The sequence below is a fragment of the Vipera ursinii genome, assembly GCF_947247035.1.
Source record: "Vipera ursinii genome assembly, chromosome: 2".
In the NCBI taxonomy this organism is placed as follows: domain Eukaryota; kingdom Metazoa; phylum Chordata; class Lepidosauria; order Squamata; family Viperidae; genus Vipera; species Vipera ursinii.
This window is the reverse complement of record NC_139513.1, coordinates 239390395-239415442: the sequence shown is the minus strand read 5'-3', so window position 1 is coordinate 239415442 and position 25048 is coordinate 239390395. Positions and strand designations below refer to the sequence as shown.

The 25048-nt window shown below is 38.0% G+C and overlaps 1 protein-coding gene across 2 annotated transcripts in view; it reads right to left on the bottom strand.

The window, feature by feature from the left end:
* Positions 1-24500, bottom strand: part of MARCHF3 (membrane associated ring-CH-type finger 3) — a 139426-nt gene extending 114926 nt beyond the window's left edge. For both annotated transcript variants that reach the window (XM_083354535.1, XM_083354534.1), the window contains exon 1: positions 24353-24500. The gene's annotated coding sequence lies outside the window, so the exon portion shown is untranslated. The remainder of the gene's footprint in view (positions 1-24352) is intronic.
* Positions 24501-25048: the final 548 nt, after the last annotated feature.

Here is a 25048-nt window from a genome sequence, read left to right as displayed (position 1 = left end):
CCCCTGGAATATTGTCTCGTATCCCCAAGGGGTGTGAGCATCCCCGTTTGGGAACCCCTGCACTAAATAAAAGAAACAAAGAGTTTATGGCAGGGGTGTCAAAGTCAATTTCATTGAGGGCCGCATCAGCATTACGGTTGCCCTCAGGGGGCCGGGTGGGTATGGCCAGGGGTAGGCGTGACCTACTGGGTGGGCGTGGCTAGAGTGCGTATGGCCTACTGGGTGGGCATGGCCAGCTCTACATCGTTTGCATCAAGGGTGCCTATGGGGGCCTGGGCAGGAGTGGGACAGATCTGAGGGTCTCTGGCAGAAGGAGGGTCTCTGGGCCAGGGCCAAGGCAGTGGGGGCCGTTCCCTCACTGTTTCCAGGATGGCTTCGCGGGCCACATGAAACCACTTCGCGGGCCGGATCTGGCCCCCGGGCCTTGTGTTTGACATGTCTGGTTTATGGAATCAGAGAACAAGAGTGTCACTAAACCAATTTGGTCCTCCCTAATTGTAATCAGGAAATATTTTCCTTCAACACATGAAGTTCATTTTTTATTTATAGGAACTTATTTCTTTTTAATAAACAGACAAGGAGATTCTAGATTATCTGTTCATATTTGGAAAAACCCTGCAGGTTTTATAAAAAAATATATCACCTGCCATGGAATCTTCCCTTGAACTAATCATATGCCCTAAAGGCAAGAGAAACTGTATTTCATGTATATTACAAACTGTGACTATCAAGGAAAAAACCAAAACAAAACACCTCTCAATAACTGCAGCTAAATTACCATCTGTGCAGACTATCTTACATTCCTAAGCTTAGGTAATTTTTGTTCTTTGGTAAATAAATGAACACTTGCTCTCATAACAAATTCAAATTCAATCATCACTGCATGTCTCCATCTACATGTCCAAATAACCCCAGGCATTTTGGGTACTGACTCAATTGCTTCATCTAGCATGACAGACTGATTTCTATCAACATCCAAGGTTAAGATTTGAAACAGTGCCAGTAAATATTTTATTAGAGACAAAACAGAAGCCACTATTCCATCTGACACTAGTTTTTGAATACTTAAAATTTTAAAAATAGTATTTTCATTATGCCTATACGCAGACCTAGGCCGAGTCCTGCCTTACTTGTTTTATTAATTTTGTTCTTAATCATTGATATGCTCTAAATTCAACCATAACAAAATTATATAAAATTTGAGTAAATCCTTCAGATCCAAGCAATTTAGACTTAATCAAGGGCCTAACGTTAGAGCTTTGATTTATGCAAAGCAGTGGAGAACTGTAAAACTAACACAAATATGCAGTGGTGTTTGCAGTTATAGCAAAGAAGACTCACGCTATATTAGCAAATACCCAATTAAGTCATCTATAATTTTATATGACATTGTGATTTGTTTACCAATTGATGGAAATTCAAGATCATTTTAATCTAATGACTCTAGAATGACTCTAGAATGGGAAATGTCTCAACAAAACAAAAGCATTCCAATTCCTAGATTAGGGTTTTAAATTAATCTGAAATACAGTACTGACATTTCTACATAATGCTGAACAATAGTTTTCAAACAGTTTTCCAGGGAACTCTAGGATAATTAATCAAGAACATATGGCCTTCCTTAGAAAATTATTATGAAGTGGCAGCAGAAGTAATGATGTTGTTTGTTCCAGAAAGCATTTTAAATGTTACAGTTCAATATATTGTAGAATATACATAGATTGTCCACTTTAAAAAGTTAATCCAGGTTAAACCATGCAAATGGAATATATGACTTAAATATTTAGTCTGCCTCTCCTTTCCTTCCGACCTCTCTAACAAATCTCAGTTTGTATGGCACAATAAGTAGAAATCTGGAGCTATTTTTAACTTGGGAAATATTTTCAAATGAGATTAGCCTTGCAAACTTGCAACACAATCTCCCAGCAAAGTATAATCAAACTTACGTGTAACGTATTGGGATTTTACTTGAACTGTTTCACGTGTCTGTTTGAATGCTGTTTAAGGTTGCTCAATTGGTTGGTCTGTATAATGGTCACTGATTAGCCAGATTTGCTGTCTCCAAGAAGATCACTGGATGATTTGGGGCGGGAATGGGTTCCTTTAAACCTATTGGCCGCCGCCTAGGGCCAACCGTATAAGTAGCTGCGCAGAAGTCTCTGTTTCAGTTCTGTTCCTGTTTGCCTCAATAAAGCAATGTTCCTGTTTGCAACCTCTCGACTCGCTTATTGCCTCCAAAGAACTCACTACACAACAATATGTACCCCACTAACAGCTGATCCCTAAGTAAAACCTTTTGTAATAGAAGAAGAGGCTTTGGGAATACAGTGTAAGCATTCTGATTTCAGTGAAAGAAAAATAAAAGTAATTGCAACTGACTTCAAGATTTTCTTTTAAGATTAAAATATTATATAGTGCCTGCGCATCCCAAAGGGGGCCTGTGGTCTTTTAAGTAGTGTTTTCCATATCACACATTCTCTACAATGTATATTTAAAACTAAATTAGATGTATCATCTTTTTGCTCTTGAATAATATGCAACTTGTTTTTCTCTGTTTAAGTGAAGCAAGTTCATATTGAGTGTAACTATTACATCTCTCTGTGCTGAGGGGATTAATATTTGAGATTTTATTTTGAACAATGAATTTCCCTGTTATAATGATACAGTAAGAATCTAATCCCAGAAAGAATTAAAATAAGTGGGGGGAAACATTATTTTTCAGTTACAAATGCATCAATTGCTAAAAGTACATTCATGCTGAGATTTAGAATTTGCAAGTAGAAAGTGATTTTAAAACTCTTTGATCTGGATTTCATTCACAGCAATAGAATCAGGTGTCCATATCCTAAATTTTCAAGAACACATTCAACAGCCTTGTGTTAATCCTTTGAAACCCTTGCTTTGGAATATACAGAAGCCATACAAAGCATCGTATTTGAATTATTAAAATAGAGATTTAGAAACTGCTCCTGAATGTTCTCAATATGCACCTCCCAGTTAAGTGAAGCGCATGCACACGCATGCAGATAAAACCAGGAATGGCAACTTATAAAACAGCCACCTCGACTGAAAAAGACAGGGGTGCTTTAACAATCAGAAAGAGGTGCTTTACACTGTGCACTGCAAAGCACAAATGATCTGCAAAGTCTTAATGCACATAGACAAATTTAAAAGTGCAATTATGTGACCACTTAATATAACTGCATCACATTTATGTATGCTCAATAACCAGTGGGACAGCTTGCATTCAGAAATCATGGGAGCTCCATCACTGGAGGTTTTTAAGAGACTAGACAGTCACTTGTCTGAAATGGTATAGGTTCTCCTGGAGGACTAGAAGACCTCCAAGGTCCCGTCCGATTCTATTCTATTCTATTCTATTCTATTCTATTCTATTCTATTCTATTCTATTCTATTCTATTCTATTCTATTCTATTCTATTCTATTCTATTCTATTCTATTCTATGCTATGCTATGCTATGCTATGCTATGCTATGCTATGCTATGCTATTCTATTCTTATTCCATTCCATTTACACTTAATGACCGCTCAAAGTTAAAATGGCACTGAAAATAGTGACTTACACTCACACTTTCAACCATCAGAGCATCCTCAAGTCACATGATCTAAATTCATGCACTTGGCAATCAACATCTATTTATCACAATTGCAGCATCCCTGGTCACGTGACTGCCAATTGTGACCTTCCCAGCCAGCTTCCAGCAACCAAAATCAACAGGGAAGGCCAGATTCACATAAGAATTGTGTAATTCACTTAACAACTGCAGTGATTTGCATAACAACTGTGGCAAAAAAGAAAAAGAAAAAAGACTAGAATCCTGTGCAATTACTTCACATCACAAACACACTTTTATGTGTGTACAGGACTACAGACCTTTCCTGCAAACCAAACTTTTCCCCTGCTAATCTTTAGCCCAACAACCTATGAGAATCTCTGGTCAGAATCAGTACTGGATCAATATCAGCAAGAGCCCATTTTAGACTACAAGATCAATCAACCGAAGGGTTTTATTTTCCGAACTCTGAGACAGCAATGTCTAAAATAAAAAATATGTTAAAATGTTTGAAGAAGTGACCAAATATGCTAACTCTGTACAATTTTACTGTTTTTCATAATATATTAATGTATTAATCAAGGTCTGCTTGGATATCGATGGAAGGCACAAGGAATTATGGGGACGTATGGTAGGAAGCATAAAAACCATGGTTCTCTTTCATTCGATCCTCGCTACACTCACCCCACCCCCATATTTGAGACTTTGAAGTCCTGTAGCTAGGAACAAGCTGTGGTTCTAGGACAACTCGCTGCAACCAACTCTCCATGACCAACTTTCTGTGGCCAACTTGCCTGAGACAACTTGCCACAGCCAACTTGCCACAGCCAACTTGCTGCAGGACATCTTGCAGCGGAACAAGAGTTATACTAATATTGAAAAAATGGTGGAACAGAAGAAAGAATGCAAAAGGAGGACAAAATGAAATGTAAATGACAAAAAATTAAAACAATTGTTTAATTATTTTAAATAATTAAACTGAATTGTTGAATTATTTCACAGCACATTGGCTCATAGTGAGTTGGCCATGATGAGTTGACTGTGATGAGTTGGCTGTGGCAAGTTGTGCCATTCTAGAAAGTTAGGCTAACACACACAAAATCTGTATTGTTTCCCTATGAATGCCCACCAAATCTGTATTGTTCCTGTTACCCTATAAATCCACACAGTCTTGGGAATACAACTGGGGATCTCTAGTTGAGGTCACAGACAACTTTATTGAAGCCTGATATTTCCATCAGGTACAGTATGTTATATCCATTCAGTTTATCCAATTCCCTGCTATGACTGAGTCTACGGATGGACAGCTCTTATGGATATCAATAATCTTCCTTGGATAGATCTGCAATTAAATTAAGATTTTATTTCTTTCCTAATTTTCTCCCTGATTTTGGGCTTCAAAGCAGAAGGATGCAATGCTTTAATGTTCTTTCAGGCAGTCCCCTCTACCAGGTTAAAAGATTATTTCAAGTTATTGCCATAGCACACGAACTGCTTCAGACATGTTTTATACGGTTCATTCGGTCAATCAGAATAGAGCTGAAAGGGACCTTGGAGGTCTTCTAGTCCAACCCCCTTTAAGCAGGAGACCCTATACCCTTCTAACTATATGGAAGCCCATAACTATATGGAAGCCCAAACTGTCCAGTCACTGAATGTTATCTGAATTTGCTGATTTTCCCTGACTAATTTGAATTCAATCCAGTTCTTTAATATTGTGACAATGTACAAAGAAGAGTATTACAGTACAGAAAATGCATCAATTCAGTTTTTAATTTTAACCATAACACTTCCTGTCTCATGTTCTGTTTGAACGGTTTCCTTGTTCAGCTTTCAAGAATTGCCATGAGTTTATCACCCTCAATCTGAAAAATTAAGTCTTTATTTCCATAGGTTCAAATGAATATTTTCCCATTAATAAAGTTTCTATAGCCATGATAGTCTGCTGCTGCAAAACTCAAAATATTTGAAAGGCAATAAATTTAATTTAGTATAAGCATTTGTAGAAAATAGTTTACTTTATCCAATGTATTAAACATTATCTTGAACTGCAAGAATATATACTCATTGGGGAAGTTGATTCACCATGTATCTGATAAAGTACACAATACACAAGAATATGGAACTTTGTACCATAGTAAAACTCTATGTCTCTCTGTATGTGTACATACATATATACATACTTCATACATACATACATACTTTACTATTTTCAATTACAATTGGCTTAATTTGCTCAAGACAATAAGAACTGAACTTCTAAAGTCCTTGTGGGCAACATTTAATTCAGTATTTCAACCTTACAGAATTGCCTCTGCCTTGTCATTCCTTTTATCAAATTTTATTTTATAAACTCTTTAGTGTTGATAGCTATCTTTTTTATGCTGCTCTGCAAAATGTCAAGTAATTCTGTGGCATGAAGCTTTCATGCAATATTAACATGCCATACAAAATTGCAAAACAAGCATGGTTAATAAAATAGTACTGCTAGCCGATAAATTCCAGTTAAATCCAGTATATCCATTACAGGCATTTAGAAATGGAAGTGACTTTATCTGCACATAACATTTAACAAAAAAAGAAGAAAGAGGAATGGGAATTGGGAGCATGCCATGGAAAGGAGTTCAATCCTAGAATGTGAGAAGGTATTCCTTCCCATACCCACTAAAAGTTTAAATACTAAGTCTAATTCTTTGAATGTCACTGGAAATAAACATATGGCTAGAGAGATCTTCTATTTTGGGGTAATAATTTTTAAAAAATCTTGCTATTATTTTAAAAGCAGTTTATTAAGATGTATTCTTGAATATTCTACCTGTGATATCAATATGGTACTAAAACTCTTATTCTCTTGACCTTTAACTGGTCAAAATGGTGCATCATAGGGCAACAATTTTTGAACCAAGGTACCTCGAATGGGATAAATTTATAGAATGTATCCCAAATCCAGGATACATAACTCCCAAGGGACAATATTTGGAGATTTATGGCTGCTTTAATGCAATGGGCTCCTTCTGTGCTGCTGCTGTGGTCATGTGATTTTCATTTCCAAGAGAAGGAAAGGCGAGGGGAGGGAAGGAGAGATTTCTGATGCTCCCTGCCAACTTCCCACAAGTAAACTCAATGAGAAAGCCAACGGGAAATTGGAAGTTGTTTCGACTCCCACTGCTTTTTCCCCCACCCATGATCATTCTGTTTCTGTTTATGTAAGGAAATATTTCTGAAATGACGATCCAATGGGGTCACAGGTTGTCTAATTATTATTATACAGATAACTATAACAGACCATTTTTCTCCAAAAAGAGACTGACCTCCAATTCTGCAATAATTTTAGATTTAAAATACCCCTGTCCAAAGCAGGTTGAATTCTATTTCCTTGGACAGATTAATCATTAGCCATGTTCACCTTGTATTGAAGTTCTGCCTTCTAGCTTCTGTTCTAATCTCATTACTAGCTTCAAGAACTGGTATTCATACACTGCTATGTAAGATTCAGTGAAAAGAACATTTATTGCTCTGTCTTCCACATATGGCTAGTTCCTAACTCCAACTAAGTATTCATTCTTTATTTGTGCCAAACAAGGAATAATAGAACAGAATATTGTGGAACATCAGAAAATAAGTACTTGGCACCCAATTACAACAGCCTTTCTGCCTATCTGCCTATGAAGTACCAGGCCATCTATTCTGATTTTCATTCAGATCAGGTAGTTAGGAAGGGTGTCATGATTGATTGTACTTAATGCAACTAAAAGGTCCAAAGAATCAATACAGATGTTATTCTTCTGGCCCAAAAATGCAACCAAAATGTTTCCAATGCAGAAAAATGCAGAAAAATCAATGTTGCTCAAGACTCCTTGAGATGAATAACCATTCCCATCAAGCATCTTGCTACTAAAATGAGATTTGCTAAATGAGTTATTAGAAAAAGACTTAAAACACAAGAACTAAGGATTAGTAATTGTTATTTGGATGCAACTTTGTTCTCAGGAGAATGACTCTTGGGCTTGTAAGAGATTTTGTTCTTGTCAGCAATCTTCAACAGTTCTGAGCAAAGAAGCAAAAGCTTTCATTTCCAATTTAGCATTATATTAAAACCTGGACAAAACTTATTTCTTAACTATGATTCAGTGAAATAAGTCTGAATAAATAGTAACAAATCTGTTGTGTGGATAAAACACCAAACAGCTGTTAATTGAAAATAGAAGCAAAGGAGAATATAAGGCAATTTCTTACAACCTTATACTCCACATAACACTAAGCAAGACAAGTGCATCTTTTGTGGAGGGGATCAATGGGACACTTAAAATGCAAGGGGTATGCTGTAACATAATTAATTAAAATGATTTATTTAAATCAGTCATTAGAGTGTATCATATAAAAGTTATAATTCAGTGGCAATATATGGAAAAGTTTTGCTGGCTATGCCCAAAGCCTTTAGGCTCTGCCCACAGTTGTGAGTTGTAATATACATCCTTGGCAAGCCATAAGTGTTTTCAATTTTTTCCTCTCCTATTCCTTATGGAGCTGGTCTTCATTTGATTAGCAGAATAAACAACTGTTGTTTCTGATAAAAATAAGCCAGGATATATAGCAAAGATAAAGCAAGCTCCATATACTGTATCCTATAAGCACTGAGAGCTTAAGTTCCCTTTCTCCACTGAAGGGCATTTCAGTTCAATAAACAACAGGTACAGGATGGGTAGGAGAGGACTCATGGTCCCCAGGTCACCTGATTGCCTTCAAAAAGCCTGAAAAAAAAAATGATCATTCCATCAGGTCCTACAGAACACCAACTGTCAATATGTATGATATCTTTTCAAAAATAAAGCTGTTTCCACTGACATCATAGCCATTTACAACATATCAGAGTGGGTACATTTAGTCTGATTATTAGTGGTCTTCTTTTGCAGGTATTCCAGGAAAGAAGGGAAGGGAAGAAGAGATACAACCAGCCAATAGCGTGCCTCCACCTGCATTATTGGTATGTAGCAGCTTATTTACTTCATTAAAGGGACAATCGGATAAAGACACAAAGGCTGGGAATAAGTACTGAGAATGTTCTTGATGTTCCTTGCACAAACGTATCCTTTGGCCATCCAAAAAGATCTATAGAACAGATGCACTGGAGAGCCTACCTTTGAAAGCTTTTGACTTAAATTATATTTATAAAGTGTATTTATATTTTTAAATGAGTAGTACTGGTAAAAAAAATCTCTCGGCTTGCTTGAACAAAGAAATCAAAAACTGCAATGCAGCAAATGAAAGAAGGGGGAAATTATGTTCATTAGTTTTTTTATCAAATAAGAAAACATAATGAAGATTCTCTTCATTTTAAACTACCAGGAAATTTCTGATGCATTTTAATTACTTGTCATGCAAATTATTTTTTGATCTTAGCCCTGTTCAGCTATAGCCCTCTTAGCCTTGTTCAGCTATAATGCTATAGCTGAACAGGGCTTCTGCAATTATTTCTGGCATTATAAAGGAGCTTACCTGCATTTTAAGAAGAGAATAAAGAATAAGATTCTTGGCCCTCAACTCCAAACACATATGTAAGCTATCTATTGAATTCCTAATTAAAATGTTTTTTAAAATCTGGTGTCATTTTGGGTCTAGATTATGATTCAGTTTTTATGAATCATGAGAGCTTTCAAGTTACACTTTGCAAATGAGAAGAAATGTGGAGAAGTATGTATCCAACATATCCAACTTGGTTTTACCAGAAGACTGTTGCTGTTTACTTGACAAATATTCCATAGATAAATGATAGATAGATAGATAGATATTGATAGATAGATAGATAGATAGATAGATAGATAGATAGATAGATAGATAGATAGATAGATAGATATTGATAGATAGATAGATACTATAGAGATAGATAGATATTGAGATAAAGATAGATAGTCAGGACTTCTATGATAATTTGCTTTAAATACATGCTACTCAATCATTTAGATGAATTAGCAAATTGCATGAATGTGTATGTGTAATAAACAAGCTAACTGAACTTAATTTTCTCAGTTAGGTATCTTAGCTTCCACTTCATTTTATATATTAAGTTGTAGCATTATATGAACATAGCTATTGATCTGGATAAATACTATATGATTTTTCTAACAGAAAAATTCTTGAACTTGAGATATTTCTACATGTAGCTCTCTTGATAGTTCCTGCATAGTTTTCTTCTCTCTCATTAATTTTTCATACCAATAAGCACAGCTAGCAAACCTGGACAGTTTCATATATTGAACTGCGAACTTTGGATTTAATTTCAGAACAACCAGAAGCCATGTCTGTTGTTGTCCCAGAACAACAAAATATTTTCTTGTTCATACTATCTAGGTATGATAGTATGTCAGAGCCATCTAGGTGTGTATGCTACACTTAATGCAAGAGAAATTAGAATACTCCTTTTGGGAGTGCCTGTTTTATGTAATGGTTAAGACATCGTGCTAGAAACCAGGAGACTGTGAGTTCTAGTTCTGCCTTAAGCATAAACCCAGGTCAGTCCTATTAAGGAGGCAATGGTAAACCATTTCTGAAAAATCTTGCAAAAAACCTGCAGGGACATGTCCAAGAAGTCTCCAGATTCAGACATGATTGAATGCAAGGGGAAAAAACACTTTGATTTCAACATAACTAAAATCTCCTTAACAATTAGTGGTCAGTATCATTTTGGTGATCTGTTTCAATGGTCAAAAACCTCATGGGTGGTGGAAGAGATTATCCCCAGTAAATGGGACAGGGCAAGCAAGTTCTAACATGTAACCTAGATTTTCTAGTATTAGATTTGAATAATAATAATAATAATAATAATAATAATAATAATAATAATAATAATAATAATAATGATAATGAAGAAGAAGAAGAAGAAAAAGAAAAAGAAAAAGAAGAAGAAGAAGAAGAAGAAGAAGAAGAAGAAGAAGTTGGAAGGGACCTTGGAGGTCATCTAGTCCAACCCCCTGCTCAGGCAGGAAACCATATACCATTTCAGACAAATGGCTGGCCAGACTCTTCTTAAAAACTTCCAATGTTGGAGCATTCACCACTTCTGGAGGCAGGTTGTAACTGTCAGGAAGTTTCTCCTTAGATCTAGGTTGCTTCTCTCCTTGACTAGTTTCCATCCATTGCTTCTTGTCCTGCTTTCAGGTGCTTTGGAGAATAGCTTGGCTCCCTCTTCTTTGTGGCAGCCCCTGAGATAATGGAACACTTCTATCATGTCACCCCTCACCCTTCCCTTCATTAAACTACACATACCCAATTCCAGCAACCGTTCCCTATATGTTTTAGCCTCCAGTCCCCAATCAAGTTTCAGATTACGATATAATTTGAGAGTGTCCATCAACCTCCCACCTTTCAAAAATGGGTGGTGCTGACTGCAAAAATCTTAGTTACCTCAGGATCAGAAATGTACAATAAAGCATATGTCAGTGCACTGTTATTAATAGTGTGATTCTTCACTTTTTGCTCATGTTTTAATAAACCCTAACTTATAGGAACTCTACCTATCTCTAGTGACCTTCTAAGAAAACTGAATCTTTAAGTAATAATTTGAGTGATAATTATCTGCCCTTGAAACTGAGTTTCTCGTCCAATATTGACACAATCAGTTTTACCAAGTCTTATGACTATAGCCTTGTTCTAATTGATTTAAAAAATAAGATTGTCTCAATGTAGGAAATTAGAAATTTAAAAATATTCTTTGTAAACAAGAATGCAGAATCCTACAATTATCTACATTTGGTATTTATTGCTGAAGCAAGCTTTAAGCTTTCCAGAATGCCTTATAATTCAGTGATTGCACTGAGGGTGACTATAAAATTTCTCATTTTTTGTTTATTCTATGCTATTTTATGAGTTATCCTAATAAAGGGTTAATTAAGTATTTTTATGATATTTTAGGGGGTTAGGAAAGTTGTAATATACTGTAACAAATAACTACCATTCAGCCTGGAAATCTGTTATGGACATGTATATAACATATTGCTAACGTAGTATAACAATACTCATCTTTGTAATTTATTTAATATAATAAGCAATATTATCCAACCTTCAAAGTTGCACTTCTAATACTCTTCATTGTACAAAAGGGCATTAGCTGAGTAAAGTATAGTTATGCATACATATCAAAGGAAGGGAGAATAAAATCAATGGGACTATTTGCTTGACTAAACTAAAAACCATAACTCCTGCCTCTTACAGAAGACAAGATCTAAATCCTTTTGACATGAGATAAAAATGAAAGTTCAGCATCCCCATCAATTCAGCATCAAGTTTCTCAGTCAGCCAAAACTGAGCTAGAGAAGGAATAAGTTTTTGCCTTATTATAAAACAGAGCCTAAATATTCAGATTACAATATAATTTGGCAGTGATTATACTACTGATTCAGTTGATCAAGCAAGGATTGTATTAAATTTCTTTTCCTAAAAAAGCATTTTAGCGTAATATGATGACACGAAATGACTACCAATAGACACCTCTCAAAGGTCCACATACAAAACAAACAAGAAGTGTCCATCAACCTCCCACCTTTTAAAAATGGGTGGTGCTGACTGCAAAAATCTTAGTTATTTCGGGATCAGAAATGTACCATTTTGTTTCTTACTAAGAGTGAACCTTTCTGGTTTCATAGAATGCAACTTTAAAAAATGAATTAGCACTGCTCTCATTTCAATTCTGCAGCTGGATGGACTCTTCTGTATTGCAGAACAAATGTCTTCTGTCTACTAATCCAAAGCCCATTTCTTTTGGCTTAAATAAACACTGTGATAAGAGCACTAGAAGACATGCAGTATTTAAGCTACATATACTTCAAAATGCAAATCTGGCAAGTCAGAATCCAAATTCAGCAATACTTTAATTTCGCATTGCTTAAGAAATTCAACAACTAGTTTTCATTAAGGGAAAATAATACAGTAGTTTTCAGATAAATATAGCAAATACATATTTTATCAATAGTAAGATTTATGTGCAACAATATTACTATATTGTTAATTTAGTTTAGTTTACGGTAGTTTAGTTTATTAGACTTATATACCGCCCTTCTCCCGTAGGACTCAGGGCGGTTCACAAGGTTTTAGCTGTTTTGCAATGGTTGAGACTCTGATTGTCAACAGCCTTCGTTCCATCTTCCTCCTTATTTTGATTGGTTATTTTTTAATTCCTTTTTTTCAGTTTTAATCCTCTGTAAGCCATTCAACGTTGTAATTTACAAACTGAGTGGCCGTATACATTTTTTTTCTTTTTATGACCCTTCACCCTTGTTTTGGGGTGGAGTCGGGGCGACTGAGTGGAGCTGAGCGTTTACTGGCCGGATGCCCTTCCTGATATCTATGCAAAGATTGCAGCACATATTTTCTCTTTGTGCCCAAATAGAGAAATATCTGCCACTGCCTGGGATTGAACTCTCAACCTTCCGAGTCGAAGCGAGTGTCTTCAGCTCTTTGCCACCGTGCCACTCATGGCCACTATAAATTGATTAAATAAACAAAATAGATAAGTATTATTACATATTTTAAAGCATTTAATATATATAAAGTAATCAAATAAGGCCAGGCTACAGTCCCTCAAACTCCCTTTTTAATGTGAGGTTTCAGATATGGCAAGAATTGATTACATGCCATCAAGTCATTTTGAACACCTAGCATCCAGAAAGATATATTTTTTCCATAACAATCTACCCTAACCTGTTCTTTCAAATCTCCCAACTATGCACTCATCACCACTGTAACTGAATCTATTCACCTTGGTGCTCACTGTCTTTCCCCCCCCCCCTCTTTCCTTCTCCAATTTCCCCTGATTTAGAGCCTTTCCTTATGCTGGTTATGAACCTAATAAAAGATATGACTTAACTGCTTGTTCCTTTACTATTAATAGTTGGTTCTAACAGGCAGAAGCTATCTACCACTTTAGTATCATAATTGTCAGCTCTAAGGAAAATTATAATTTTTTCTTTTACTTCCACCCTGAAGAGGATGAAACTTGATGACCTGCATGAGCATTTTAAGGATATTCTCAAAGCTAGTGCTTGCTACTGAACTGTACATAAAACGTCTTGTCTATATTGCCCAGGACTCTTCAGAAGTTGCCTATCTATTATTCTTTTCTTTTTTTTATTGAAAAGTTTTACAATACATTTTATCTTTAACAAAGCAAAAAAAAAAACACCTCCCAGCCCCCTCCCCTCCCACCCCCTCCCCACTCCCCAACCCTCCCCAGCCCCTCCCTCCCTTCCCCCTCCCCCCTCCCCGACTTCCCAGAGCTAAATACAGGGTATAAAAATACAAACAATCATAATCTACCTTATGCAAACAATCATAAACTATTAAAACTATCGCGCTTTAACTCATATAAATTAACTCCAAACAGTATAAATATCACATCAATAATTATTCAAATGCTGGATAATACTTTTTAGTCCCATATTTACTCCATAGTATCTCTCTGTTGCAAATACTCTTTCAGGTACACTAAAGTCCTTGCCATATCCTCGAAATTGAAAACTTTACAGTCCATTCTTCTATAATCGGTGTTGTTGTTGTTAGTTGCGAAGTCGTGTCCGACCCATCGCGACCCTATGGACAACGTTCCTCCAGGCTTTCCTGTCCTCTACCATCTTCTGGAGTCCATTTAAGCTCACGCCTACTGCTTCAGTGACTCCATCCAGCCACCTCATTCTCTGTCGTCCTCTTCTTCTCTTGCCCTCAATCTTTCCCAGCATTAGGCTCTTCTCCAGTGAGTCCTTCCTTCTCATTAGGTGGCCAAAGTATTTGAGTTTTAGCTTCAGGATCTGGCCTTCTAAAGAGCAGTCAGGGTTGATCTCCTCTAGGACTGACCAGTTTGATCGCCTTGCAGTCCAAGGGACTCGCAGGAGTCTTCTCCAGCACCAGAGTTCAAAGGCCTCAATTCTTTGGCGCTCAGCCTTTCTTATGGTCGAACTTTCACTGCCATACATTGCAACTGGGAAGACCATAGCCTTGACTATACGCACTTTTGTTGACAGGGTGATGTCTCTGCTTTTTAGTGTGCTGTCTAGATTTGCCATGGCTTTCCTCCCGAGGAGCAAGCGTCTTTTAATTTCTTGACTACAGTCCCCATCTGCAGTGATCTTGGAGCCCAGGAAAATAAAATCTGTCACTACCTCCATTTCTTCCCCATCTATTTGCCAGGAATTGAGAGGGCCTGATGCCATGATCTTGGTTTTCTTAATGTTTAGTTTCAACCCAAGTTTTGCACTCTCCTTCTTCACCCGCAACAAGAGGCTCTTTAGTTCTTCTTCACTTTCTGCCATTAGAGTGGTATCATCTGCATATCTTAGGTTGTTGATATTTCTTCCGGCAATCTTAATTCCAACTTTTGATTCATCTAGCCCTGCCTTTCTCATGATGTGCTCTGCATATAAGTTAAATAGGCAAGGCGACAGTATACAGCCTTGCCGGACTCCTTTCCCAATTTTGAACCAATCAGTGGTTCCGTGTCCAGTTCTCACTGTTGCTTCTTGGCCCGCATATAGGTTTCTCAAGAGACAAATAAGATGTTCTGGTACTCCCATCTCTTTAAGGACTTGCCACAGTTTGTTATGATCCACACAATCAAAGGCTTTAGCATAGTCAATGAAGCAGAAGTAGATGTTTTTCTGGAACTCTCTAGCTTTCTCCATGATCCAGCGTATGTTGGCAATTTGATCTCTAGTTCCTCTGCCTCTTCGAAATCCTTCCTGTACTTCTGGTAGTTCTCGATCCACATACTGCTGGAGTCTAGCTTGTAGGATTTTAAGCATAACTTTACTAGCATGAGAAATGAGTGCAATGGTGCGATAGTTTGAACATTCTTTGGCACTGCCTTTCTTTGGAATTGGAATGTAAACTGATCTTTTCCAATCCTGTGGCCATTCTTGAGTTTTCCAAATTTGCTGGCAAATTGAGTGTAGCACTTTTACTGCATCATCTTTTAAGATTTTGAATAGCTCAGCTGGAATACTGTCACCTCCACTAGCTTTGTTGTTGCTCAGCTTTTCTAAGGCCCACTTCACTTCACATTCTAGGATGTCTAGCTCGAGGTCAGTGACCAACTCATTGTGATTATCAGGGACGTTAAGCTCATTCTTGTATAGTTCTTCTGTGTAATTTTGCCATCTCTTCTTAATCTCTTCTGCCTCTGTTAGGTCCCTGCCATTTTGGTCCTTTATCATGCCCATTTTTGCATTGAACGTTCCCTTCATCTCTCCAATTTTCTTGAAAAGATCTCTGGTCCTCCCTATTCTATTGTTTTCTTCTATTTCTTTGCACTGTTCATTTAAGAAGGCATTCTTATCTCTTCTAGCTATTCTCTGGAATTCTGCATTCAATTGGGCGTATCTTTCTTTTTCTCCCTTGCCTTTCGCTTCCCTCCTTTCCTCAGCTATTTGCAAAGCTTCCTCAGACAGTCATTTTGCTTTCTTGCATTTCTTTTTCTTTGGGATGGTTTTGGTTGCTACCTCTTGTACAATGTTGCGAACCTCTGTCCATAGTTCTTCAGGCACTCTGTCTATCAGATCTAATTCCTTAAATTTATTTGTCACCTCTACTGTATATTCAACAGGGATATGATTTAATTCATACCTGACTGGCCTAGTGCTTTTCCCTACTTTCTTCAGTTTAAGCCTAAACTTTGCAACAAGAAGCTCATGGTCTGAGCCAAAGTCAGCTCCTGGTCTTGTTTTTACTGACTGTATAGAGCTTCTCCATCTTTGGCTGCAGAGCACATAGTCAATCTGATTTCTGTGTTGACCGTCTGGTGATGTCCATGTGTAGAGCCGTCTCTTGGGTTGTTGGAAAAGAGTGTTTGCTATGACCATTGTATTCTCTTGACAAAATTCTATCAGCCTGTGCCCTGCTTCATTTTGTACTCCAAGGCCAAACTTGCCTGTTATTCCGGTTATCTTTTGGCTTCCTACTTTAGCATTCCAATCCCCCATGATGATAAGGACATCATTTTTTGGTGTTAGTTCTATAAGGTGCTGTAGGGCTTCATAGAACTGGTCAATTTCATCCTCTTCAGCACCGGTGGTTGGAGCATAGACTTGGACTACTGTGATATTGAATGGTTTGCCTTGGATTCGAACTGAGATCATTCTGTCATTTTGAGGATTGTATCCCAGTATTGCTTTTCCTATTCTTTTATTGACTATGAAGGCTACTCCATTACTTCTGAGGGATTCTTGCCCGCAGTAGTATACCTGATGGTCATCTGAATTAAATTCACCCATTCCTGTCCATTTTAGTTTGCTGATACCTAAGATGTCGATGTTCAGTCTTGTCATCTCTTGTTTGACCACGTCCAGCTTGCCTTGATTCATGGATCTTACATTCCAGGTTCCTATGGAGAAAAAATCTTTACAGCATCGGACTTTCCTTTCACCACCAGACATATCCACAGCTGAGCGTCCTTTTGGCTTTGGCCCAGTCGCTTCATTCTTTCTGGCGCTACTAGTACTAGCCCTCTGCTCTTCCTCAGTAGCATATTGGACGCCTTCTGACCTGAGGGACTCATCTTCCAGCGTCATATCATTTTGCCTTTTGGTACTTTCCATAGGGTTTTCATGGCAAAGATACTGGAGTGGGTTGCCATTTCCTTCTCCAGTGGATCACGTTTTGTCAGAACTCTCTATAATCGGTAGTTCTTCCTTTTTACTAAAAATCTTAGTGCCGTAGTTAAATTCAACGTCCACTTGATATCCACAACAATAGTGTCAATAAAAATACCCAATAAAAACAATTACAGACAAAGCAAATTTACATCAATCATTAAAAAAACACCAATTTTCTATTCTTCTTTCCAGCTGGCCTTTAAATTTCCATACTAAAACCAAGTTTAGGCAATCTTTCCTTCTCTTAATATATTATACAGCCTATCTATTATTCTTTTCATATCAGATTATTCTACAGTGAAGATTTACAGCCACCTTTTTCATCATTATCAATATAGTCAATGGAACTGGTGGCTACTTGGTCCTGTGGAACTAGTTTATTATTTATTTATTTATTTAATTATATTTATATACCGCCCTATTCCCTGAGGACTCAGGGCGGTTTACAGGGAATTAAAAATCCAAAATACAAAAATTAAGAACCAAATTAAAAAAAATTAAATTAACCCTGTAGTCAGTTAAAAAAGAACCCCAAATTAAAAATTCCTCCTCAGTCTGGGCCCGAGAGCTCGAAGAGCCAGGTCTTCAGGCCCCGGCGGAATGATCGGAGGTCGGGGGCAGTCCTCAGCTCCACCGGCAGCTGGTTCCAGAGGGCAGTTCCCAACAACTGCAATCAATACAGCCAACGCAAGGGATGACAGAAACTGCAGTTCAGCCAAATCTTCAGGACTACAAATTTCTTACCGTATCTTTGTTTTACAGAATAACACTGTTACAACAGTGAATGTCTAACAGTTCACAACCCTCTACAAAATTTTCACATATACAGCTTCTGTTATAGAAACAGATTTGATTGAAACAAGTTAAAGTCCTGCATTCGTAGAATAACAAATCAAATTTATAATAAAGGAAGATGAATTAAAAAGTACTTGAATCTCCTATGCTTAAGGACCTGATTACAAGGAATATTGGTTAGTAAAGAGTTATATAAATAATGCATCCCAAATCTTATTAGCTATTTATATATCTCCACTGCAAGTCTTGAAGCTGGTTTATTTGCACCATGGGCACCATAGCCCTATTACGCGCTGAAGTGGCTATTTCTAAAATAATTAGACAAAGTTTATATTTCAGTGTGTTTATGAAAGGTAACAAAACTAAATTATTTCAATCTGATCAGACCCAAATAATTTTAGAGCTGCTAGAAAGCCACAGTTTCTCCGAAATCAATTTGAAGTCCAGTCCGGTGCTCAGACTTGTATATGCTTCACTTGGTATAAAATTATTCAAGGTCGGCATTACAGCCTCATCATTTCCCTGTCAGATGACAGATGAGGCTGATGGCTTATGCTTCAGCTGTCAACAGAGCACCCATGAAGAACTAGCAAGTAGCTAGAGCTCTATTTTAAAGACCAAATCTTCCTGTCTTGCATGTCTAACAGCACAGATGTTCAGGTACATTATCTTCATATGCTTGTTCTACATTGGCTAAGACAGGGATTGCCCACCTGTTCAGGTGAACGATATCATAACATTTTTGGCATGAAACCCAATGTTGTTTTTTAAAGTTTTAAAATCTCAATAATTGAAAATTGCAAGATTTTGATGATCTCTCTACTGAAAAATGCTTTCTCATATGAAAACTCAAAAGTTGTCATGCAAAACCCAGGAAAATTGTATGAGGTTTGACATTTGTTTTCAAATTAAACTTTGAAAAATGAGGGTTCAAAAACTGCCTCCGTCCTCAACCAATGATGTCTTCTTGGACAAACTGTTCCCTCTCAGATTCATTCTATAATACAGCAAGGGCAACACTAACATATAGTACAAGGTCACTCTAAGGACATGGTCAGATGCAAAATGAGGACAAGACTGAAGAGGGCATTTTCAAAAAGCATAGCTTGTCATCCAGGAAGATTATGCATTTCAAAGGGCTTTAAGTTGTACATTCAGTCTACGGAGGACATAATATTGTCATTTTGCATAAGTCACTTGTAATTTTTGCATACATCACTTATAAGAAGTACTAAAAATCATAAGCTTCAAATCTGACTACACACAAGAACCTAAATGTCGATGTGCAATAATTCCATTACCTATTTAGTTTAATACAAGGATCAGTCTTGTCATCAGAACTTTGTGGGGACTTCCAGGAAGAAACGGGAAACTAAAGACAGTTTTGTTAAAAGCAGAGCTGATGGTTGTAGCAGAATGAACGCCAAGGAGAAGACCTGCTCTTCATAATTCCTCTGCAGACAAAGAGAGGACTTGAGACCACTCAACACTTGCTCTAGACAATTGCTCCTCCTCCTGCAAGATAGTGGTCTCCAGTGAGTTTAGAGTTCTGAAAGATGAGGAAATAGCCATGTTGCTCAAACCATGATTGGTGCCCTTAAAAGAACACTGGGTTCACACCCTTTTCTAAGAAAGTGAAGGATATTTGTGAACAAGGAACTCAGAAGTTAATGTTAAGCGTTTCTGCCATTACAGATAGACTGCCTTTAAAAATATTACAGAAGAGGAACAAATTTACAGGACAAAACAGACTGATCTGGAAATGGATTTAAAAATGACAGGCTGAAAGAATGATATCAAAAAGATGCTACAGAGAATATACACATGAAACTAGTTGAAATCTTAACAATAAAAAGAGATATACAAATAAACCAAAAAGAGTGGCCTACATAACTTTTTATACTGAATTTACGAAAGAGATTTGCTTTGAAGAATTTTGTGAGTAGAGATAAAGAAAAAATGAAATCAAGCTCTATGATAATATTTGAAGTAATTAAAGTAGTATTTCTCAACTTTGGTACCCTGAGAATGTATAGACTTCAGCTCCCAGAATGCCCTACCTAGCAAGCTCTCTGAAGAATTCTAGGAGTTGAAATTCACACATCTACAAATTGTCAAGGTTGAGAAACACTGAATTAAATAGTAAGGTTGTTAAAAATAAAAATAATTTATATAAAGTGTGTTTATTTGAGCAAGGTTAAAGTAGACATGTTGTTATCTCTGTTAACTCTTAATGGATTTTTTTTGCTTAACAGGACTGAACAACAGAGGCTTTAAGGTCAGATGAGGAGACCCGAACTCATTGGTAGCATCACATTGCAACGAACAAGGACATACATTCAATTCTCCAGCTACTAAGGTTGTTGGCCAAGCAGGTACAAAGGTAGCCTGGGAAACAGGCCCCTTGTCAGTCAACAGAGTGCTGATTCAGCACCAACTTATTAGGTACTTAGGAGCTGAGGACTTGGTAGCTCAAAGAAACAACAGCCAATGACTCAGTAGTTGGCCATCAACATCCCAATCAACAAATTTAAAAAAAAAAGCCACACACAACCAGACACTACATAAATACTATACATAGAATAGAAAGCACACATTCCATTAGAGAGAAGTTCCCCAAGGATGGGCTCCAGCACAAGTCTAAAAGCTCAGAAAACTAAGCCTCTGGTCCCTGTGACACAGGGGTCCCCAATCTTGGCAACTTTAAGGCTGGCTGGGGAATTCTGGCAGTTGGTCAATAGGTCTTAAACTTGCCAAGGCTGGGGACCCCTGCTGTGACTGACCCAGATTGGATCCTGCAACATTATCCTGTGACGCATATATTCGCCTTCATTTGCTTTAAGAATCTGTTTATATATAAGAGAAGAGACATGGGAAGAAGAGATCATTTGTTGTATTTTAAGAAAGAATGATAAGTTACTAAGACTGTGTATACTTGCCGATGAAGGGATAAGTCATTCCTTTATATATTTCTTTTTCTTTAGTATATAGGGTGGTATATAAAACTAATTAAATAAATAAATAAATAAATAAATAAATAAATAAATAAATAAATATTGGTATATGTTCCTTGTTTTTAAAGTTTCTTTAGATATTTCTTCTTTCTGCATTTTCTACTCTTTCTTACTATTCTTTTATTTTTTTAGCTTGTAGTATCTTTTTAACTGTTATGTTTAATAACATTACTATTAATAAAAATGAACTATGAAAATGGACTTATCAATTATATATTTTTTTCCTTCAATATTTTTCTACAGTAGCTGTGTCTAATTCTCAGAGACTGCCTGCACAAGTCCCTGCGGTTTTCTTAGCAAGGTTTCCCAGAAGTGGTTTGCCACTGCCTCCTTCCTAGGGGGGGGGGGGAGAGAGAGAGAGAGAGAGAGAGAGAGAGAGAGAGAGAGAGAGAGAGAGAGAGGGAGAGAGAGAGAGAGAGGCCAAGAATCACCCAGTTTGCCCTTAAGTTGGAGCAAGAATTCATGGTCTCCTGATTTCTAGCCTGAGGCCTTAACCACTACACCAAACTGGCTCTCATCCATTATACTAGCAATTAATTAAACTAAGATCTTACGACACTGAGAGTATGCACATTATAAGGGAAATCTCAAATTGGCCATAAATGAACTTTCTCTTGTTACTTCTCATACTTAAAAAAAAACTTTTAATGCTGGAGCAATTATTCTGGAGGTGAGCATTCAAAGGCCAGGGTTCAGACTAAGATATGTTATTTTTGAATTAATGACCACACTACACAGTCCTCTTGAGTACTTACTCAAGACCTTTTCCAGATGCTGTAATTTTCCTCAAAAGGCTTTTCAGCTAAGGCTGAATTAACCAAATTCCATTATCTCAGCAGGCATTTCACTGACTATTGTAGGGAACTGCTATTCACTACAATAGCACTTAAAAAAACAGTAGATGTACTTCCTGGGAAATTAATTATTAAATAATCACTCTTCCAAGAAATAACTCTGTTGCACCTGTTCTGCTATAAGCACACTACTGTGCTAGAGAGTGGCAAGTAGGAATGGTGTGGAGATGTCACAGGCATTTACCAAGTTCATCTGTTCTTTCTGTCCTTTAAAAAATGTTGGAACTTGCTTTTGTCCTCCTCCCTTGACGTTTTTACAATTCACGTGGGCGGCATACTTGTTTTAAACAGACGTATTATATAATAAATTGCTGTGATGTACAATAATGTCCTGCTTATCAGGGACATCGTTTCTAATGGCTGATGTAAACAAAAAGCCACAAAACACCAGAAAATTTTCCTCTACTGTCACTTCAAGAGGGCACGCTCTTTCACAAAGTCGCAGAGGTTTTTTCTTGAAGGTTCTGCCGGAGAAACAGTACTTAAGACAGAAAACCCTTGTCCGTGTTTCTTTGATTCTAGAATGCTTGGCATTGACCAAATGCCTGCATTCTTCATTCTCATGAACCCCAAGTGCTGTCTGATTCAGATTCAGCTCCATTGCTGTGCCTTTGGATTACCACTTTGGTAAGGATGCCTAAGCGGCAGCATTTCATTAATCAGTTAAAATTTGATGGAGAAATGCTGTGCAACATTTCCATTAATTAGATAACATTTAATTGCCTCTCAGCCTCAAAAGAGCCAAGGCAAACCAACTCCTCATGGAACCTTGTCATTAAAATCAATTTGGCAGGAAACAGCAGCAACAATAGAACTTGATTTGGCAGGATGTTAGCTTTTAGATTTAGAGGGAGTAAAACAAAAAACAACCCCAAAACACTCTTCCCAAGGTGGCCATTATAAGTGCCTTTACTTAGAATCAAATTCAGTTGACAATCAGATTCTGTCCTTTATCATTTCCAAATATGAATGTTTACAATTAGGAAGCAGGCTCCTGCTTTTTTCTTTCTTTATTTTTTTTTACTGTGTTTGCCTGTATTTGTCAGCAGTAGCTGGAGTGTGTTTTAACAGATGGGCAGAGTAGCAAACTGCAGGCTGTAAACCAAGGAGCTGGCTGGAATCCGCACTGAGTGGAATGCTCGTAAAGTTCACGGACACAGGCAGATTCAGACTTGTACACAATTCCACAGTGAAGAGAACACACACACACACAGTACACACAGTGGCCAATCTCTCCTCACCCCCCATCAACCCAGGGGGAAGTTCAAGACTTGGCATTCGGAACTGCATTCTTGTTCCATACATTATGGCCCATCATTTGGCATAAACAAAGGAAGGCAAACAAGAATACTACATCCATATCGTTTACCTCTCCAGAGGCACTTACATGCAGTCATACAAAGAAGCAACCAAGAGATGTGCAGAAATATATCTGGCAAGGGCTAGCACTGACAAAATTTGCTGTCAATATTTTAAACATTTGTGCATTGGGAGGGGGGGGGGGAAATCCAGATGCAACTATCCCAAAGGGAAGAAAGAACAAAATAAGCCATAGAAATAAAGGACAGTTCTTTTTTGCCCCCCCCCCCACTTCTTGAGTCGCTATTCTAGGACAGAATGAAAAGACAGATCAAGGTGGGGTGACATTTTAGCTCATGCTATTTAGCTTCTGTCAGCTTGTTTTTGCAACCAAATTGTTGCCATGGGAAGGGTTATATTTGTATGCACAAGGGCAGGCCCACTTTTAATATATAGGTAGGTGCATCATGTAATAAAAATGCACAGAGCAAAAGCTTTCTATACATCTGCAATTTTCTTTAGGGAAGACAATTGTCCAATTACAGTCAGAAACATTCACACTGCTGGTTAACCTATTCCCCTTGGAGACGCTGAACTGACACCTAAATATTGTGACGATAATTATTGCAAAGTAAGAAGTCACGTTTTTGAGGGGAAAAAAGTTTTCATCTTTTCGATCCCACCCACTTGCAACTAATTTTATTTATTTTCCCGATCCTTCCCCCGTCTACTATTTGTATATGATCGTACCAGAAAGACTAAATCACAGCGGATTTTTTTTTTGTCAGATAAAGAATCAAGGGAACAGAAAGTAACGGGTTTCCCCCACCACACCCCGGTGACAATCTTTCCCTATTATTGTTACTACGCGGAGCCCACTGAATTGGGGTTTTATATTTATTCAAGGTCTAAATGTAATTATTTTAACTGTTCTTAATTTTTGTAATTGCTGTATTGTTATTTTAAAAAACCTTGTGAACCGCCCTGAGTCCTACGGGAGAAGGGCGGTATATAAGTCTAATAAAAATAAAGATAAAGATAAAGAATAAGTTGTAAGAACAGTTAACAACCCCAATCTGGCGGTGGCAGTGCAAACTCCGAGCTCTGAGCAATTGAACCCCGAGCCTTCCAGTCCACCCAGACCGATCGCCTAAGCCGAGAGAAAACCCGCGGGGACTCACCCTCCTCCGGCGCTCGCACATACCCCTTGGTCATTCCTCGGGAAGGGTCCCCCTCTCAAGCCGCCGCATCATTCGCCCAAGTCGGCTGGAGGGACAGGGATCCCAACACGCAGGGGCGTCCCTCTCGCCCAGCCCCTGCCAATTCATTGACCTCAGCTACGCGGCCGGCAGCGCCAACAGAGCAAAGACCGGGGGGGGGGGAAGGGGCGGGGCGGGGGGCGGGGCAGGCTCTGCAGAGTGGCAGCCGCCGATTTCTGCTCGCCTGGTTGGGAGCCTTGGACTGGACACGGGGCGGGCGGGACCGAGAGAGAGAGAGAGAGAGAGAGACAGAGACAGAGAGACAGAGAGAGAGACAGAGAGAGAGACAGAGAGAGACAGAGAGAGACAGAGAGAGAGAGACAACAGAGAGAGAGAGAGAGAGAGAAAGAGAGAGACACGAGAGAGAGAGAGAGAGAGACAACAGAGAGAGAGAGAGAGAAAGAGAGAGAGACACAAGAGAGAGAGAGAGAACAGAGAGAGAGAGAGAGAGAGAGAGAGAGAAAGAGAGACACGAGAGAGAGAGAGAGACAGAGAGAGAGAGAGAGAGAGAGAGAGAAAGAGAGAGAGACACAAGAGAGAGAGAGAGAGAGACAACAGAGAGAGAGAGAGAGAAAGAGAGAGAGACACGAGAGGGGGAGAGAGAGAGAGAGAGAGAGA